The sequence below is a fragment of the Eschrichtius robustus genome, chromosome 16, assembly GCF_028021215.1.
Source record: "Eschrichtius robustus isolate mEscRob2 chromosome 16, mEscRob2.pri, whole genome shotgun sequence".
Taxonomy (NCBI): Eukaryota; Metazoa; Chordata; class Mammalia; order Artiodactyla; family Eschrichtiidae; genus Eschrichtius; species Eschrichtius robustus.
In genome coordinates this window covers 92,657,874-92,673,797 of record NC_090839.1, presented here as the reverse complement: position 1 = coordinate 92,673,797, position 15,924 = coordinate 92,657,874, and the positions used below count along the sequence as shown (strand labels likewise).

The 15,924-nt window shown below is 60.3% G+C and overlaps 1 protein-coding gene across 5 annotated transcripts in view; it reads right to left on the bottom strand.

Annotated features, from left to right (window-relative positions):
• Window positions 1-15,924, bottom strand: part of C16H7orf50 (chromosome 16 C7orf50 homolog) — a 105,774-nt gene that overhangs the window by 13,926 nt on the left and 75,924 nt on the right. Inside the window, exon 1 of one of the 5 annotated variants that reach the window (XM_068524306.1) lies at window positions 5,655-5,759. The exons of the other annotated variants lie outside the window; for them this stretch is intronic. The gene's annotated coding sequence lies outside the window, so the exon portion shown is untranslated. Of the gene's footprint in view, window positions 1-5,654; window positions 5,760-15,924 lie in introns of those variants that run through there. 5 annotated transcript variants of the gene reach the window in all.

Genomic DNA, 15,924 nt, shown 5'->3' with positions numbered 1-15,924 from the left:
CTCTCTAGAAGCTCTCAGGGGAGTGACCCTGACGCCAGCAGAGCTGGGGGAGCCCTGGGGGCGTGGGCTCAGAGGGGCCAACCCGGTGGGGAGAGGGCAGTGCCCGTCACCCCACGTGCTCCTCAGAAACCTACTTCAAAGAGCGTCAAGCTCAGCGTTGGGGGCCCAGCTTCCCCTTCCATCACCCACAAGTGCCACTGGGCAGCGGTGGCCCGCGCAGGTGCTCTGATGACGAGCCAGGGCTCGGCTGGAGCCAGCAGTGCAGGGGACCACCCCCCGGGTGGAACTTCCAGGCCGGGGTCGGGGGGTCGGGGGGGCTGCTCCTTGCTGACCACCGACACACGGGGACAGGGTCATCGGCCAGCCTGCTGACAGCGGAGGCCGGGGTGGGGGCCCCTAAGCCACCCACTCTGTCCAGGCGAAACCCATCAACCACGGAATTAGGGGACTAGAAAGGTGTACGTTAAAAATCCTTGCCAATGAAACATGAGCCTGAACCAGGGATGAGCTCTAAGGCGTGGGCTGGGTTTAGGGTCAAAGTGACCCTGAGGTGGCGGGGGGCAGGGGCCCGGGCAGCACAAGCGGTCCCGTCACTCGGCTCGAGCTGTCTGTCCACAGGCCGGACAGCGTCCCCAAGGGCACGGCGACTCTCCAGAGGTGGTCAGAGCGCAGGTCCCGCCAGGCACTCCCCCGCAGAGTGATCCCTAACCACAGGTCTCTGTCCAAACACCGCCGAGGCCAGGAGCACCGGCTTCTCTCCCGGAAGTCCCATGGAGCCGGCTGAACCTTGGAGCGACGGGAGCTCAGGGGTGGAAGGGAGGGCACCTAAGAGGAAGCTGGTCCCAGACTTGGCGCCTCCCCGGGCCACACAGCCCCCTCTTCCTTCCGCTTCTGAAGCCAGGCATCCGTGGGCAGGACGCCCAGTCCCCGCCTGCAGCTCCTTGGAGACACTGCTTCAGCTTGAAAACTAAACCTTAATCAGAAGCATTACTGCAATTATTAAAAGTCAAAAGGGAAATTCATGGTAGCCAATCAATTCCTTTTTCCTTTCCTGAAAATAGTGAAGAACAAAAGAGGGAGTGTTTCCTACAGTATTCTAATAAAACTTTGTGTTTTGAAATAACTAGACGCAACTTGAAGGCAACACAGACGCCATGAGCCTTCCCCCGCCCCTCCTCCCCGCCCCAGCTTCCCTGCAGAACAAGAGCAGAAACACACAGGAGACACTAAGATTTCAGTTACAAATCGTTAAATTCTTTAAACGCTCATTCCCCCAACCTGTGAGTGATGCTAAGTTTCCTCTGCTAATTGAGAAATAGAAACAGTGATGTGTACCCTCTTCATTTTATTTGCAGTACTCTGATTAAAACTAGAACAATTCCAGGGAGTTCCCTGGCGGCCTAGCGGTTAGGATTCTGGGCTTTCATTGCTGTGGCCCAGGTTCAATCCCCGGTCAGGGGACTGAGATCCCACAAGCCTTGCAGCGCGGCCAAAAAAAACAACCCAATTCCAAACAACTTCAGAAAGCGTGCACACGACGCAGGAGGCTGCTCTGATCAACCCCGTGAGCGGCTGGGCTGGGGAAGCAGGGACGCTGCGAGCGCTGTGGGCCGTGGGTGGCGGGCCCGGTGCCCTGCAGAGCTGCCACTGCCGCTGCCGGTGCCGGTGCTGAGGCAGACACGGGCTCTGGCCTCAAGGAGCGCACGGCCGGAGGTAAGTGAGCTCCTGGAGGACAGGGACGGCGGCTGCCCCGGGCTGAGCGGCCGTTCAGAGCAGGGCACAGCTCCTCCATCCAGATGCTGCAGAGACCAGACGTTTTCAAATGCGTGAACCAGGATACACAAGCACAGGGGCCCACGCTGAAACAGATACCAGATCACAAAATACAGCCTCCGCGCTTCATTACCGCACCCAGGGCAGATCCACGTGAGGTGACACTGTGAGAGGTCCCCGTACAGTACATGAAGCCTGGCCCCGCCCCCCACCCCCCAGGGCCAGTGTCATCTGCTGTCAACACGCACAGCACAAGGAAAGGCTCAACTTCACTGGGTCCCAGAATCAGTGAGACAGAGCCCTCACAAGAACCCTGCCCAGCGCCGCCCCGCCCGCAGCCCTGGGCTCTACCACCACACGGCACCTGGGAGGAAGGCCGTCCCTTCCCCAGCCCATCACCCCCGGGTCCCCTTCCATGTGGGCCTTGGACGATATGACGGAACCGCCAGACCCTCTTGGCCAGAGACACACGCGGATCCCGCCGGGGCCCAGCTCCTGGGTTACAGAGGAAGAGGTGAGGGTTTCGAGGGGTGGGGGGTCGCCACGGCCATGGCCCAGGCGGGGGGCTGTGCCACCGAGGGATGGTGGCCCCTCGCAAACAGGCCAGGGCTCTGGGGAAGGTCTTCCGCATCAACCTTGTCAAACCCCGTGGCCTTGGCTGCCAGCAGGACCTGCCCCCAACCTGGGCTGGAGACACTGGCCCTTGTCAGAGACCAGCATCAGAACAAAAACTCTGAGCACGGCTGCACGCTCAGCGGGCCGGGGGCATCAGCGACCAGAAGACTTTTCATTCTGCTTCTCTTGTAACCCAGGGATTAAAACGAACGTTTGTTACGTGCCAACGTGCACTTGAAAAGCCAGAAGACACACGAAACGCAGATCAGGGTGCCGAAGCCAGGGAGTAGATGACCAGCCTTATAAAACTCTCTCAAGGTCCCCCAGAGCTTCAGCCTGGATGACGGCAGGACTCCTGGCTCTCCCAAGGCCGTGCTGTGATCAACTTCTCATCTCCTCTGGACTGGGGTCCCGGCCAGCAAGGATAGCCTCTCCGCAAGGCCCACACCTGCAAGATGGGGGGGGGGGGGCAGGACCCCCTCTGGCCTGTGGACAGCAGGAGGCGTGGTTTAACTGCCCTGAGACAGGAACTGTGTTTACAGAGATCAGATTCGTTTCTGGAAGCAGAAAGTCCTGAGATATTTACTCATTTTACCTTTTCACAGGCTATCCATCCGTTCCTGCCCTTGGATGGACGATGGAGCAAAGCCAGGCTACAGCTTCGGGGGAGAGCTGGGACAGGGGAGATCCCTCGGCTCCCTTCAGAGTCTGCGGTCTAGGGAGGAGCAGGGGGGAGAGCCCGCAGGGACACGTGGTCAAAGGAGAGCCAAAGCCAGCAGGTGCACGGGCAGGTCAGCACCGGCACGCGAGGCCCAGGGCCTGGACGCGGGAACCTGGTGCACCCAGCATCTCCCCTACCGGGCGCCGTGTCGACAAGCCCGGGGCCTGGGGCCTCGGGGGACGCAGGCCTGCGGGGGCAGGGGGAGAAGCACCCGGCTCAGGTGTAACACGGGCACCCACAGGCTGGGGGCGGGGGCAGGCCCTCGTGCTCAGTGCTGCTGAGGTGCAGCACGGAGACCTCAGACCACGCGGCACAGGGGGCAGGACAGAGAAGAGGCAGCACATTCCATCAGGGAGAGCTCCAGCCCACCAGGAAGGAAGCTGCTAAGAGGGCCACACGATCTGCTCCTCTGGCAGCATTTCCATTTCCAGAGCAGCTACCCTGCTTCCCCGATGAGCCCCGGGGCGGGGGTGGGCTGAGGGGGTCCAGCGATTCTTCTTACCAGGCATTTATGGGGGCTGGCTCTCGTTGGCTGACTTTTAGCAGGAACCTGGCTCCTACACACCCAGTCTTTAAGGCCTCCTGAGGACAGGAAGAGGCTGCCACCCGCCCCCCCCGCCACTGCCCACTGGAGACCTTCATTCACAGCCCCAAGGTCTCCCACCAGCAGGCCCAAGACAGTGGCCCGGGCCAGGACCCCACACCCCCTCCCAGCTGCAGAGGGGGCACAGGCCTTCCTGGCCCCCAGATCCCAAGGGCCGCCCGCTCTCACTGCTTCCCAGAATCTCGGCTAAGCTTTTGGGTTGATCTCGCCCATATCCAGGGAGCAAACAGGCCCTGGCTGGCTGGCCTCTGCAGGAGCTCTGATGTCCACGCGTAGGACCTGCCCGTGGGCCCTCCTTGGTTCTAGGCAGGAGGATGATTTACAACCCTCCCCATCGCTTTCGCTGCTGAGAGGCCAACACAGGCTTGGGGCCCAGCTGTGCTCTCTGCACGGTCAACAGCCTAACGTGGACTGTCCCGGTATCGGCAGGCAAAGGTCACGCAGGGTCTGCTCCGTGTATTCTGCAGGCCCCGCCACGCCCACCTCCTCCCTACAAGAAGCTGCTTTCCTTTATCTTTGGAAACGCGTGACTGACCAGGAGTTCAGGCTGCATTTTGTGTTTAACCTGGAAATGCAGTTCCGGGAGATGGACAGCCAGCGTGGCCAGAGCTGAGTGGAACATCAAGCGTACGAACTGCGAGTCTAGATATAACGTTTAACACACAGAGAGCATAACTTCCAACGACTTCTGAAGGATTGGCGGACAGTCGTTCCTAATTTGACGGTACTGATCTTGCCATTTTAATGAAAATCAGATTCTGAACGTATGAAAAACATACCACAAGACCACAAAGACCTCTCTCTCCCCCATTCTCGAGGTGGGCCTGGGGTGCCAGGCTTCCCACAGCGTCCGACGCTGCTTCCCTCAAAGCAAAAACAATCCCACTTTTGCTCAAGATTTTCAATTACGTTTTCACGCCGTGTCAACCCAGCAGACTCTGGCCTGTCCTCTTCCCCAGCGGCTTGTGCGCCTTGCGTCCTCGGGAGAGAAAACTGCACGACCGGGCACAGAGCGGATACACCCGTTTGGGGCCGCGTCCTAACCCACCTCGACCGCGGGCCTTACAGGGACCCAGCTGCCCTCCAGCCCCGCAGGCACCAGGCTGCAGGCTCTTCAGGCAACAAAACAAAACAAAACATGTTAGTGGCTCCAAAAGAAGGAAACAGGAAAATCCAAAGGCTCCGTTAAACGTGCACGTGGTACCTCACGATGTCAGCTCCATCCGCTGTTAAGTGTAATTTCCAAAATCATTTCATCACACTAGGAAACTACTGATGGGCTTCTTCCCCCCACACTTCGTAAGAATTCCTGAGTGTAACAATGCATTAAAAAACTAAACACTCACATTGCCAAGTAAAGAGTTACGCATACCCAGGTAATTCCACAAGCAAAATGGTAGATGCCCTGGTGGGTTCCGCCCCCAAGCCCTGACACTCAATGCGCTCGGCGGCGGTGGACCTCGCAGGGCGAAGGCCTCCGGCTACAAAGGCCCCGAAGGCGGGTCGCCAGCGGTGATGACAGCCCAGCCTGGGGGAGGCGGCAGCGACGTGGTCCAGACCACTCCCCGCTCCTACAGAGAGAAGGTGGGGCCGGCAGAGCCCAGGAGACTGGCGTGGGTCCCGGGACGCAAGAAGCAGCCCACGGTCGGCGGGAACCCGAGGCCTCGCCCGGGGAGAGGGAGGCGCGTCGCGTCGAGTCGCGTCTCAGAGCCCCGGCCCCACGCAGCCTGTCCGCGTTTCAGGACCCCGGGCCCGGAGGGCGGGGCGCTCCGGACCCTCTCGTCTGGAAGCGGCACTAGGCGGGCCGGGCCCCTCCTCCTCCTCCCCGCCCCTCCCCCGGTTTCGGGTCTCCAGGGCGCCGCCGAGCCCCCGCCCCGCCCTGCAGGACGGACCCCCGCGCCCCCCAGCCCCCACGGCCCGCTCCCGGCCCGGCGCACTGACCTCCGCGTCCCAGGCCGCCAGGTGTGCCCGGGACCGCGGCACCTTCCGGCCGCCGCAGCACCCGCGCACTGCGCATGTCAGGCCGGCTAGGCTCGGCTGGAACCAGATCCAGCCGGCTGTGCGGTGACGCAAGCGCGCGGCTGGGCGTGTGGGCGGGACTCCTGGCGGGGCGGGGTCAGGCGGTGGGCGGGGTCGGCCCTGCACGGGGGTTGGAGGGCGAGGACCACCCCTCCCCCCCCCCCAGGCCGAGTGGGCGGTGGCTGCCGCGAGGCCCCCGGGCGGGGGCGGGGGAGGGGGAGGGACCTCCGGGCCAGGGGAAGGCCCAGCCCAGGGCTCCGGGCACTTCCCGGCCCACAGCTCGGCCGCCGAGTGGCAGACGCTGAGCCCACGCCCAGGGGTCTGCCTGTGGCTCTCCTCACGGCGCAGTGGCCGGGGCTCCCTGGCAGGTCCCCACAGGGGAGGCAGGAAAACCACGCGGTGCAGTTAACACGGACGCGTCTGCCGACCACAGGCTCGGTCCCCACCCCCCCCCCCCCATCTCCACCCCCTGCAGCCGGGGAACCTGGCCTGCTGGCTCCGCCCAGGGCTTCTGCGCATGCGCTCCCCCTGCCTGAAGCGCTCACTTCCGAGCGCCTGTCCAACCCTCAGCTTCGGGGAAGCCTTCTCTGCCTCACCCGCTGAACACCCCCTAGAGCTCCACCCCCCAAACTGTGAGCTCCACAAGCATAAGGCCGGGTCTGCCCACCGCAGGCGCTGACATCACCCAGCAAAAAGCGGGTGATCAATACAGGCTCACGGAGTAAATGAATGAAGGTGTCCTTCCCCTAAGACAAAACTGCAAATCGATTTTTATAGTCCGAGGAAAACCACACTCCCGCAGCCGGAGCCTGCTGAGCCCGCCCAAGGCCTGCAGCAGGCTCTGGAGGCGGGGCTGGTTTCGGGGGGCTGCTCTGGCACCCTGGCGTGAGGACACGCTGTCCCCTGGCTGCTGAGGCCGTGCGCTGGCTGGCGGGGGTGGGTGTCCCAGCTTCCCAGCCCGATGAGGATCTCCCAAGGTCCCAGAGCCAAGCCTGCATCTTTCTGTGCTTTTCCTCTTGGCCATTTCCCCAGCACCCAAGGCTGGTCCGCACACAGAGGCTCGCTCAGGAGTGCTGCTAGGGGCAGGGACAGGGACAGGGGCAGGCACGAGGCGGGGGCCAGAGCTGGGTGGGGGAGGAGAGTGGAGGGCAGGGCGGGGACTCGCGGGCCCACCACCACAGTCTCACCTCTGTGACCCCGTTTAAGCCCCGGACGCTGGCGTCAGCATCCTCACTTTACAGATAAGGAAACCGAGACTCAGAAATGCTAACACCGACGGTTTCAAGATTCGAAGCCACAAGCCAGTTTCGTGGAATGGACTCCACTTGAGGTCTTCCGAGTCACAGAGGATCTGCGTGCTGATTTCCCAGTGCATTTCCTGTGGCAGCCCTGCAACCCAAGAACCCCCAATCTGGTTTCTTCACGTACTGTTCTGGTGACTCTAACGGGCCACCGTGGGAGACCGGACAAAGGAGAGAGCAGGAGGGGCAGAGCTGGCCTGGGGCAGGGTGAGGGTGGGACACCGCACGCGGGGACACGCAGCCCAGAGGGAGCTTCGTGCCCACTGCTTGTCTCACGCTCCCAGCCGCCCTGTTGCCTGCACCGTGCAGACGAGGTAAAGGGTGTGCAATGGGCCGGGATCCAGCTCCTTCCCAGGCCCTTCTCTGCCCAGGGACCCGCCTGCAGGATGCACTCTGTCCCCGCAAGGCCTCCCACGGAAGCAGGTGGAGCCCACCCCCAGAAGCTGCTGCTGGGCTGTGCTGCCCCCGGTTGTCTGTCCCGGGCCTGTGTCAGAGGGCAGCAGGCACGGGGCCACTCAGTGCACCCTGGGGCTCCCTGTAGGGACCCCAGGAGAAAAGGCGCTTGGTCCAGCCCCGAGGGCCTCTGTGGCCAGAGCCCAGCTGGTGGAGTGGGACGGTGTGGCCGAGAGGCCTGCCTGCTGCGTGACCCCGGCAGCAGCACTGGCTCTACCCTGAGGGGCCACAGAGGCCCTCGAACCCCAGGCAACTTGGCCCAGCAGCTCCCGGTCAGGAAGAGCGGGTACATGACAGACCTGGATGCATTCCACATACGTTTGTTAAGCAACATCTTCACGTGAGATATTCTTCTAAGTGCTAAGCTTACTGTGGGGAACGCCTGCTACCACAAAGCGTGTTCCAGTGCCCCCAGAACTCATGTATCGTAATCCTACCGCCCACGCCGTGATGGCACTAGGAGGTGGGGCCTTTGGGAGGTAATTAGATCATGAGGATGGGGGCCCCGTGAAGGGGATCAGTGCCTTCATAAGAGAGGGCACTGGCTGTCACTAAAGAGAGCTCCTCACCCCTCCACCATGTGAGGACACAGCAAGGAGAACCGGGAAGAGAACCCACCAGACACCAAAACTGCCAGTGCCTTGATCTTGGACTTCCAGCCTCCAGAACCATGAGAAATAAATGTGCTACCTATAAGCCACCCAGCCTATGGCATTTTGTGATAGCAGCCTGAATTAAGACCCCCTGCCATAGTTAGACTGCCTTGAAAGGCTATAATACTAAGGAGGAAAATTAGGGACAACAGACAGAGAGTCGGTTGACTTAACGTTTTGTAATTTAAAATGGCTGGAGGAGGACGGAGGTCAAGGAAACAGCGTCAGGACAGTGACACCTGAGACCCAGAGGTGAGGGCACAGCCGTGGATATTTGGGAGAGAGGTGGTCCAGGCAAAGGGAGCAGGCACCCACATCCCGGGGAGAGGGCACAAAGGCCCACGTGAAGCAGAGGAGAAGCCAGGATGGCTGGGGGTGTGGGGGTCAGAGTAGAACAACTCTGCCGAGCTGGTGTTCTAGAAGAATGAAATTGCCACCAAACCCTCCCCCGAGGAAGTAAGAACAAGCTCTCAAAACCAGCACCCCAAGATCATGGGGATCATTCTGAGTCATTCAGCGAAGAATAAATATGTCCAACGCAGACATTATTAGCCGGAACGTCTGGCTGATCAGCGTGCCCAGCGTTCCAGGGCACGCCACCTCCTGAGAACCAACCACTGGTGAAATCACAGGAAGTGCTGCAGGGGGTCTGGAACACCCGCCTGGATGCCGACATCTGCTCGCAGCCCCCAGAGCTCCCGCACAAACCCCTTCCCTCACACGTGGCCCCGCCAGCGGGTCACGCCCTGCTTGGAAGCATCTGGTGGGTGGAAATCGTGAGTGTGCGTGTGAGTATGGGGGGAGCCCCAGCCCCAGGGCAGCAGGGTCTGCCGTCGGCCACAAGCAAGAGGAAGCAAAGTGCTGCTGAAGGCCTTGGTGCAGCCGGCCCGCCAGCCCCTCCAGAGACGGCCATCGCAGGGCCTGGCTGTCACTAAAGCGACAGCAGGCCTGACTCCAGAACCTTATGTCCAAGCCCAGATGGTTTCGCTGGAATTCTATTCAACACTTAAAGAAGAATTAACACCAATTTTATATAAGCTCTTCCAGAAAATGGAAGCAAAGGAACCATTTCCCAGTTTGCTCTATGAGGCCAGTGTTACCTTGTTACCAAAGCCAGACAAAAATAGTACGAAAGGAAAAAGAATGAAAGGAAAAGAAAAATATAGACCAAAATCTCTCATAAATATAAATGCAAAAATCCTACTCAGCAACGTATAAAAAAAATTATACACCATGACCAAGTAGAGTTTATTCCACAGACGCAAGCCTGGTTCAGTATTCAAGAATCAATCTAATAAACCCGTCGTATCAACAGGCTAAAGAAGAAATAGCACATGACCATATCAACTGATGCAGAAAAAGCGTGTGACAAAATTCAAAACTCATTCATGATATACATTCTCAGAAAACTAGTAATAGAGAAGAGCTTCCTCAACTTGGTATGTAACATGTAAAACTGCCCCCTCCCCCCACCAGATTGGGAACAAGGTGAGGAGATCCACCCTCACCACTGCTATTCAACACAGCACTAGATGTTCCAGCCAGGGCAAGAAAGCAAGAAAGTGCAATCGAAGGCACTCGGATTGGAAAGGAAGAAATACAACTGTCTATATTTACAGATGGTATGATGGTCAACATAGAAGAGCCCAAGGAATCGACACACTTTTTCCCTGTGTATGTCTTATTACTGCAGCACCGTTTGTTGAAAAGACTCTCCACTGAATTACATTTACACCTCTGCCGAAAATCAAGTTGCTGATGTGGGACAGTTTCTGGGGTCTCTATTCAGATCTGTGTCTCTCCCTCCATTAACACCACACTGTTGTTTGTTTTTGCTTACCACTAATAAACAGAGATTTATTTGGAAATTTCTAAACCTGCCATAAGTGGCGCTTGCCAAGCCCTAGGCCCACCCTCCTTACCAAACTCCAAGGAGCAACGACAGTCCTCCCACCTCTCCCCCTTCACCTCCCCCCGCCTTCCACCAAGCACGCCCACCCACACCTCAGGCCACGCCAGAGAACTAGAGTGCAGTCTCCCTCTAGGAGGCATTACCCCTGGGCCCAAGAGCCTGGGTGGCAGCCCTCCGGCATCGCAGGGGATGATGGCGGCCAGAGGTGCTTGCATAGGGTTAGGAAAGAGAATAAGGAAGGAGGCACCTGAAAAACCCCAACTTACCCCTGAACAAAAAAAGTGGCTCCTGCATGGAAAAACCTGCTCCATGAAGAGTGCAAATGCCCAAAGGATAGGGAAAACCAGCAGCAAGGCTGGGCTGGTAGGAATGGCACCACACTGCCATGTTAAATTTCAGTTTCAGCGTTCACGGCTAACGCACAGAAATACAGTTTGACTTTTGTATGTTGATCTCGCGTCCTGAAATCTGCTGCACACCTCAGTGATGGCCATCCGTCCGAGGCAGAGGGAGCAAGGCCACGGGTGGGGGACCAGCCTGCACGAATGTCCAGCATCTAGCCTCGGCCCTGAGCCCGCGCTTTTCTGTGCAGGGGAGCCTGCCGGACCCACCCCCCATCATTTCCACAGGTCACGTGGGGTAAAAACCCACACCCCCACCCACCCTCCTCTGAGTCCTCGGGCAGGATCCTGGCATAGGGCAGACTGCCTTCCCCATATGGCTCAGCCAGACCTGGGCCTGGGACCCTTCACTGTAGTGGGGACGGTGCCCTGGCTTCTGGGGCCACGCCTGAACGGCAGGTGGCCAGCAGGCTCCGGGATGCCCCCAGCACGCGCTGCTGAGAGAAAACCCCGGGCCACGTGCCCCTCCGGGGACCCCGCTCCCGCTCTCCAGGAAGCACTGTGTCACCTGCACTATTTTTTTAAATTAAGTAATTAATTAGTTTAACTAATTTATTTTTGGCTGTGTTGGGTCTTCATTGCTGCATGAAGGCTTTCTCTAGTTGCAGCAATCAGGGGCTACTCTTCGTTGCAGCGCGCGTGCTTCTCATTGCGGTGGCTTCTCTTGTTGCGGAGCACGGGCTCTAGGTGCGCGTGCTTCAGTAGTTGTGGCGCCCGGGGTTAGCTGCTCCGCGGCATGTGGGATCTTCCCGGACCAGGGCTCGAACCCACGTCCCCTGCATTAGCAGGCGGATTCTTAACCACTGCGCCACCAGGGAAGCCCCACATGCACTATTTTTAACGTCAATTAAAGGTTTGGGAAGAGAAAAAATAAACTCCCAGAATAAAAACTCTGGTTCTTTCCCCTCCTAACCCCAGCTTCGAGGTGCATGCACGCGAGGTCCTAACCGGCAGCAGCAGCACTCAGTCTGGCAGCGACCGACGGGCTCCCTCGAGGGACAGGGCGTGACAGAGGCTCCCCGCCAACCGTCAGCAAGACAGCGAGTCCGGCTTTGTGAACCCCCTCCTGCAGGAGGAGTGAAGGGGTGAGCGCATATGGGGCAGGACGCAGGTCCCAGCAGGCGGCCCCGGGACGTGCTCAGGCCCACAGCCCTCCCTCTTTTCTCCTCTTTCTGTCATTAAGGGAAGCGTGGTGACCCCCTGTGTCCAACGGTGTGGCCCATCTCCTCCTCCTCCCCTCACCCCCAAACATCTCATCATTTCTTCACACGCACCTGGAACACTTCAGCGTACGGCTCTGATATGATCCGTATGTTTTATACCACACACACACACACACACACACACACGCAGTACACACAAATAAAAGCACACATGACTACAGCGGAACAGCTTCTTCTAAGTAACGGAATATTGTCATTGATTGCATTATTTGGAAGCCGGACCTTGAGCTCTTCTTGGCTAAAAGTGTGGCAGAAAAGTTTCATCAGCAGAGTTGGGTGACGTGCCAAGGTCTCCCCTGACTCTGGGGAGTGCTGACTTGACTCCTTGGGAAGGAGCCTCTGAGGCTGCACCGCGGAGGCCGGCCTCCCGAAGTCAGACGACCACTCGGCATCTCACGGGCTCCCACCGTCAACTTCCTCCACATCCTCGGCTCTGAGGGAAGATCCAGCTTCGAGAAAACCACCGAGCGGACGTGGCCCTGTAGCCACGCTGGCTCTACCCCTCCAGGACCGCTCAGACGGCCACGGGGAAACCCGCCCTGTCTGAGCGGGGGAGCACCCTGGGGCCCACGGGCAGGGCTGCACAAAGGCTGAGGCGCTGTGCCCACCGCAGAGGATGGACTGATCCCTGCTCCTCAGAACAGGGAGCACGAGGGGCCACCAAAGCCCACCGACCTGGTACTGACCTGGGCTCCAGCTCATGACCGTGGCAGGACCCTGTGTAGGTCAGTTCCTCGCGGGGCCTTGGTCTCCCCACCTGCAAAGCGGAGCTGCCAAAGCGTCCCCGGGAGCTGGGAGGCGCCCTGATGAGCCTGCCGGGCCGCACGGAGCCCCAGCTGTCTGCTCTGGTCAGGGGTCCGTTATCCCCCGGCGCCCGGCCTCTCTAAACCGGGCCTGGTGGCCACTGGGAATCCCACTCAAGTGCAGGAAATCACTCCGTAAAGACTGTGGCACAAGGCCAGCGATCGGGGCCCCTTCCCGGGTCCCACGGGTGCCGTGGCACCGTGGGCGACCTTGCCCACGACCACCCGACTCGCCCTGCACCCTCGTGCGGTGCGGAGAATAAGCAGGCTCAGCGCCGGTTTCTCTTGGACACAAGAGCCGACGTGGCTGAACAGCCGGGGCCGCGACGAACATCCATTAAGCACATGGCGGGTTAACCTACAATCCCCGAGACGATCCGCGCTGCTGCTGCTGCTGGGTGAGGGGCGCCCAGGCGCGAAGCCCCCGCGTGCCCGGGCACCCCCGTACGCGTGCCCCGCAGCGGGGGTGGGGGTCTGCCCTCGTCTCCCGACCCACGGCTGGAGCGGCCGTGCCAGAGCCGGGGCAGCCGGGCTGGCGAGGCGTGTGGAGAAGGAGCAGGGCGAGGCGGCGCGGTGCCGGAACCGCAGTGGACAGCGGGGCCCTCCGCGCAGGGTGCGTCCACAGGGCCGTGTCCTCGCCGCTGCCGCCGGCTCGGACGCGGAGGAGACACAGCCTGGCTCGTGGCCCACCCGCTGGGGTCGGTGGTCTTTCGCACATGGAGACCAGGATGAGAAGACGGCCACGGGGCAGGGGAGGGCAGGCCGCTGCCGGGCGAGCGTCGGGACACCTGAGAGCCAGAGGAGCCTCCCGCACCCCCCAGCCGGCTGCCATCAGGCGGCCGCCCAGGGGCTCTCCGGAGGGGCCACATTTTCCAGACCTAAGAAGCACCACGAAGGCTGTGCCGGGGCTGCTAGGCGTGCGGGGCGCTCGTCGGCCTCAGGCTAGACAGAGCCCCGGGACCAGGTCTCCGAGCGTGGCTGAGGCCGTGGCTTGGGCCTCGGTGGACCTCCTCCAGGCTGGCCCAGCTGCACCCCTGCCGACTCCCGGCGTCCCTGGTGCTCCCTGTCGGGGACCAGAGCCCCGGCTCACGGCCTGCCTCGCGCCGGCCTGGGGCTCCTGGAGGGCGGGCCCCGTCAGCGTGCTGACCTCTCAGAGCCACTGGTCTCCCCCAGGCCAGGAAAGGCGCATCTCGGGCAGGGCTGACACCGGGTGCCGCTCCACTGCCCTCCTGGAGTCTGGGTGGCCCCCGCTCCAGGCCCTGCACGCCGAGGGCAGGGACCCTGTCACACACCCACCCCGGGCGCTTCTCACGTTAATAATGGGCAGGATCTGCTTCCACGGAGGACAGAAGGGGTGCCGGCAGAGGCCGAGTAGGGTGGGATTTAGAAAGGGGGGGGGGCAGTGAGGCAACTGCACTGACAAGGGTGACGACCCAGGATGACCACACAGAAACCACGGGCCCAGCTGTCAACTGACGTCCACCCCCGGCCCCTCCCGGGTGGGACTCGGGTTCTCACCAGGCCCTCATGCTTCCTTATCAAAGTCAACTACCGGGACCTGAGCAACACGACTTACAGTAACAGAACCACAGAGACATCAAAACACATAACCTCACTACAAGCCACACTCGCAAGAACTAACAAGGGAACTTTAAACGTTCCTTGCCCTTGACCCACGTTTCACACAGAATCACATTTCTTCGTAGGTGTGAAACTCCTAAAAAGGTGCATCTCCTAAAGGTGCCTAACTCCTAAAAAGAAAGACCCACCTGCCTTGTCAGCGAGGGCAGCCGTCACCCTCGCCGCCCCCGAGGGAAGGACCAAGTGCGGCCCCCGCAGCAGGTGACCCTCGAGTCCCTGACCAGCAGTCCAGAGCCCCCGGCGTGGGATCGACTGCTGCTCGAGGACAACCAGGAAGACTGGCCGAGTCTCAAGACTGGTGAGCAGTCTACATCCACGGAGAGGCGTGTCCATGAGCCCAGCAGAGCACCGGCCGGAGTCTCTGCTCCACAGAGTGTGGCATAGTTAGGGCACCAGCCTTGTGAACACGGCGTGTGCAGCTACAAAGGTAGAGGCCTGGGGCCCGGCAGCACTTGACTGCTCCTTGGGGGCCTTCACCAGAAACAGCAGGGGAGGCCGACTCCACGCGGTTTTCAAAAGTCAACACTAGACGATGCAGTTGGAAACCCAGGAACCAGGATCAGCTTCCCACACCTCCCGCCCCCAGGACGGTACAGCTGTCCCTGCAGACACCTGGGTCTTGCACAGGAGTTGGCCTGAGCTCTGGGAGCAGCTAGCAGCAGGCCACAGAGCTGGGGCCCCGCGGAGCGTGTTTACATTCCCCAGCTAGAGAACGCTGATCTGGGCTCAGCTGGAGGGTGGGTCCACTTTGAAGATCCCCCGACACACACAGACTCTGCCATTCTTCCTGGCCGGGGCCTGCTTGGTGGAGGAAGTCTTTCTCTGCAGATAAGGCAGTGGGGGTGACCCGAGGGCTAAGGGGCCTGGACTGGACGGAGCCGAACGCCTGCTTTCTCCCAGTTATGACCAGCAGCTGACCAGGCGGGGAGCACCCCGTGGGCAGAGCCCACGTTCCAGGGCCACGTTCCAGAGGGTGAGCCTTGCCGAGCCTGGTGTTCCAGGGACTCTGACCAGGAATCCTGGGGTCCTGGGCCTTTCAAACAAGTAGACAACAACACGTCTTAGGCAGATCGCTAGGACGACCCAAAGTCCCAAGCCCTAGATCTAGAAAGCAGAGACCACCTGAGTGCAAATTCTGGCTCCACCCTGCTGCATGACCCCGGGCACGCTGCTTAAGTTTTCTGAGCCTCAGTACAATTTAAAATGAGCAGGGCGTCGTACTCCACTGATAGTAAGGCATATTTCCTCACTTTGACGACTCTAAGATCAGCACGCTTCTTACGAGAGACAGCGTCACACTCTTTTCTTGCAGCGGTCCATAACGTTTTGGCGTGTGCAGCGCTGACGGAGTCTCCGACTTGATGAAACATGGAGCATATACCTTGAAAGGCTGCTCTGAGGGCCCAGAACAGAAGCTGGCACACAGCCCGTCCTCCCTCGCTGCTGGATGTCCGTGCCGGCTGACGGGACTAGCCTTCCCACGACTGGATGCCTGCCTGCTGCCACAAAGACCTGGTGCTGGGATGAGGAGCAACTTACTGTAACGACAACAGGGCCAAAGGGAGGGTGGGGGCCCCAGGGGTCTGTACATGACCTTGACAGAGAGCGAGAGGCAGTCTGGTCCCCCAGCTGACCCCCAACTTCCCTCTCGGATCCCTTGGTCAGGAAGCTGTCCTGTCAAGCAGGATGGCCCAAGGTGGAGCCCTGAGCCCAGCCGGCAGGACCATGACACCCAGGGCCAGCCTTGGTTACTATTCTCATCATTCCTGTTCCATCAACCCCTGGTCACACAGCACACTCGGATT